The sequence below is a fragment of the Drosophila navojoa genome, chromosome 4 (assembly GCF_054131105.1).
Source record: "Drosophila navojoa isolate 15081-1374.11 chromosome 4, UAZ_NAV_1.0, whole genome shotgun sequence".
Lineage (NCBI taxonomy): Eukaryota > Metazoa > Arthropoda > Insecta > Diptera > Drosophilidae > Drosophila > Drosophila navojoa.
In genome coordinates, this window is record NC_142892.1 from 24,987,324 (window position 1) to 24,991,357 (window position 4,034).

A 4,034-nucleotide genomic window follows, 5' to 3' on the forward strand; every position below is an offset into this window, starting at 1 on the left:
CCGAAGCGTCTGGGTCTGACCTGACCGTATCCGCCCCAATATGGGTTAAAGCCGTATGGGTTATACGGGCCATAGTTCTGGGCACCGAACTGTCCCCAGTACTGGGGGTTAACTAAGGGAAGAATGGGACGAGCAGCAACAGCGGGCAGTACGCCCGCTGGGTCTTCTTCAACAGCAGCTACGGCAACTGGTTGATTGACAATGGCAGGTTGGACGGCCAGCTTGATTAGCGGCTTGCGCAAGAGTGGTGCACGAACACTGAGACTTGGTGTCTGCGCCGCCACAACGGCCATCAAGGTGATGAAAACAAACGATTTGAGGCAACGCATTTTGGATTACGAGTCCTGTCCTCAACTGATTCCGAATTGCACAGTTGGCTGCTTTTATCGCAAAACGAGTACTTCACTTTTTTCACGCATATTGGTTCAATTAATTTCACTGAACCCACCAATTGTTATAATTCAAACGTGCATATTATGCGAATCTCAAGCGTCATGCGGTCGAGTTATTTGCTTAGCTTGAGGAAAATTGACAACGGGTTGCCAATAGAACAAGTGTTTCTTTGTTTTTCTAGAAATAATCCAAAAACAAGTCTGCAAGTCAGCTTAAAAAGCTGTTCAAATAAAACTTCAGTTTTGTACCGTCGCACTCTAATTGGCTTCGTTTTAAGCGCTAAAAACGGCTACAAACCCAAAGGCACAATTTTAAGTAGCAATAGAAAATTTGTTTCTGAAGCTAAATAACTTTCTTTAATAAATCTTTTTTAGCATCATGCTTTCTGTTCGATCTGCAGTGTAAGTGAGCATCAGTGAATCTATTGATTTAAATTATTTTACTATTAAGGAAGGTATGCAAGCATAATCTGAATACTATATCTCAGGTATAAGTACTAAGTATTTATTGGACGTCTAAAATCAATCATTATTGCCAAGTCTATATACTCTTTGAACTCTGTAAACAAGCATTGAAACAATAAACCAGTAAGAACACTCTAGTCGAGACTACTCGACTAGGAGATACCCTAAGCCCTCCAAGCTGATATTCTAATCATTCTGCACATATGTATGTACATACATATGTATGAATCCGCACGTATAAAATCGCGCTCTACTAACTGCGCAGTAAACAGCGACTGCGCTTGGGCTGCGCTGCAGTGTAGAAAATATTATGAAAATTTATTTGTTGAATAATTTCTTTTGTAGAAATATAATTTTAATGAAACTTTCAGAACGTAATCATAATTTTCAAATGTATGTACATTCCAATGCACAAGTCTCTAGTACTTGCGTTTCTTACAAATTTGGGACGAAGGCGTGGTATGTAAAATCTGTAAGCTACAAAATGTTTGCATTCAACATGAAGTCTCCAGGTCTGAAAGAGTTCAAATGAGGCTGAAAAAACAAAATCAATTTTTCGATTATTCTCGATAAAAAACTTATCGGATGATTTATCGAAAAAAAAAATACAAACTCGTACTCGTACTGCGTATGTTATACACAAGTATACATGCCAAGTTTCAGCTCTCTAGCTTTTTATCTTCTGATGCCCGTTACATACCTTTTCACAAACCCATTTTACCGTGATTTCCCATTTTCAATGGGATCAGGGTATAAAAATAGATAAATCCGGAAACTAAACCAAAGCATGAACAGGGCGGACAGCGAGATAAACTAATTAATAAATTTAATCAAGCTTGATTATCTCAGTCAGCGACAGCTTCAGATAAGTAGGGCAAAAATCGTATATACATACATGTTATCGATGTAATTGCCAATTGACGTCATATGTTTATATTCATACATATTGTATGTATATATATATGGATATAAATATACCAATAAGAGTAGGCATAACAGCCAAACGATCTGCATGGCGTAACGAAAATATTGTCAAACCAAATTTAGAGAATTATAGAAACTTCTTATAAGCAATGCCTGATGATGAGGCTGTCTTATTAAGGAATACAAGCGTGTCGGTATTTATGAGTGCATAATTCCGTTTCTCCGAGGCAAATAATCTGGCTGCTCTGGCTGAAGCATAAAATATTTTGTTTTTGTTCCACGGGACATTATTATCTGATAAAGACGTACAGACTTACAGTCCACTCAGCGTTTATTTTAAGTCTACGGGTTTGAAACAAAGCTATTCCACTAATTAGGTTTACTCAACTAGTTATACCCTGAGCCCATTGAAATTGGGAAATCAGGGTAAAATGATTTTATTGAAATGTACATAACAGGCGGCGTGGCAGACCCCACAAAGTATATATTGCTGAGTCAATATAGGCCTGTCCGTCTGTTTGTCTGTTCGTCCGTCCGTCCGTCCGTATGTTTGAACGCGTCGATTTCAGAAGATATAAGAGCTAAAGACTTTAAAGTTGTTTCCTAGGTCCGTGTATATCACGCGCATATCCTACACCTTATGCTTCCAAATTTTAAATGTATACTTATGTGTATTTTATATAGTTTCGGTTTTTGTTGTAATTTCAACCCCACCCCTATATCCACCCCTTCACCCTCACCTTTGTAAAAGACGTATTTCAAGTACTAGAGACTTGTGCTTTGGAATGTACATACATTTGGACATTGTGATTAAGTTCAAGAAGTGCAGAGTGATTAGAATATCAGATTGGAGAGTTCAGGGTATCTCCTAGTGAGCAGTCTCGACTAGTCTTCTTACTTATTTTTTTATAATTATACCCTGAACCCATTGAAAATAGGATATCAGGCAAAAGGAATCATCGCCGACCCCATAAAGTACATATATTCTTGATCAGCACGTATGGTATACACGCAGTACGAGTTTATCATATTTTCGAATCGAAATATGGATTTTGTTTTTGAGCCTCATTGGAATACTATCAGACGTAGAGATTTAAGATTTACTGTGTGTATACATATGATGAATACAAACATTTTGTAATCAACAGATTTTGGATACCACGCCCCCTTCTCCGCAAATTTGTAAGAAACGCAAGTACTAGAGACTTGTGCGTTGGAATGTACATACATTTCAAAATTATGATTACGTTCTGAAAATTTAATTAAGATTGTATGTCTACAAAAGAAATTATTCACCGAATAAATTCTCATACTATTGCCCACACAGCAGCGCATCCCAAGTGCAGTTGCTGCCTACTGCGCAGTTAGCAGAGCGCGGGCGCGTGAGGGTGGATTCATATGTACATATGTATATGTACGTGCATAAAAGAAATACAGAATGATAAGAATATCAGATTGGAGGGTTCAAGGTATCTCCTAGTCGAGCAGTCTTAACTAGTTTTCCTACTTGTTTTTTTTTTTTTTTAATTTTTTAATAATAATCTACAACTTACCCACGACTTAATAAGTCTCCAATGTCAAGTTTGAGAAATTAATGGGTTGCAGTTCGATTATTCAGTAGATCTTTTATAGAGTAGCATCAATCGTTACAATCTACGTCTTACGAGCGCGCCACATAATTGTTTATTTTATTTATTTATTACACATCCGAGGGAGCACACGGAAAATGTAAATGGTTTTTAATGTTATCTTATGTTTAACTGGATTCGGTCGATACACTTGAAATGATAGCTGCAGCAGCTTACGCCTTGCTCGCCAGGTTCCAACTGATTCTCACAACACAAGGATATGTAATGGTAGACGCTGCAGAATAGATTACTACCATATGCTAGATATACTCTCACCAGTCGCGTAGTCGGGTTGGTCGCAAAAAGCTCCTTGCGGGCTTTAGCCCTCGCCTCGCAAAAAGCTTTCGCCTGTTATCAGTCACAGATTACTGTCATGTCCGGCAGATGCTTCGGCAGCGGTTTGCTGAAATCTTGATAACGAGGCTAAAACGTAATTGCCTCGACTATCTATTCAGCAATCAGCGTTAGTTAATTGCGATTGACGGCCACCCTATCGCAATGTTCTTTGCAGTCGCTTTCCAGAGCCACCTCCAGCCAGAGTACACTCCACTCCCACTTGTTGCGGGTGCTCTATGTAGCTTATACATAGTATTCAAAAGCATTTTCATGAATTCATCAGGTAATC